Here is a 262-nt window from a genome sequence, read left to right as displayed (position 1 = left end):
CCCCCCCCCCCGTCTCTACCACCACCTTCATATAGCATTGTCCTCTGAATCTGTGTCAAAATGTCCCCTTCTCATAAGCACGCCACTCAGAGTGGATTAGCCACCCCCACTCCAGTATGAACTCAACTAATTACATCTGCAATCACCCTATTTCTAAATAAGGTCATATTCAGAGGCCCTGGGGCTTAGGACTTCGAGGAACTTGGGGCGGGGGAACAGCTTACTGTGTAACACTCCCTTTCTCCTTGTTCCCCATGATCCT

The sequence above is a fragment of the Lipotes vexillifer genome, unplaced genomic scaffold (genome assembly GCF_000442215.2).
Source record: "Lipotes vexillifer unplaced genomic scaffold, Lipotes_vexillifer_v1.1 scaffold1011, whole genome shotgun sequence".
Taxonomy (NCBI): domain Eukaryota; kingdom Metazoa; phylum Chordata; class Mammalia; order Artiodactyla; family Lipotidae; genus Lipotes; species Lipotes vexillifer.
This window is presented reverse-complemented; position numbering follows the sequence as displayed.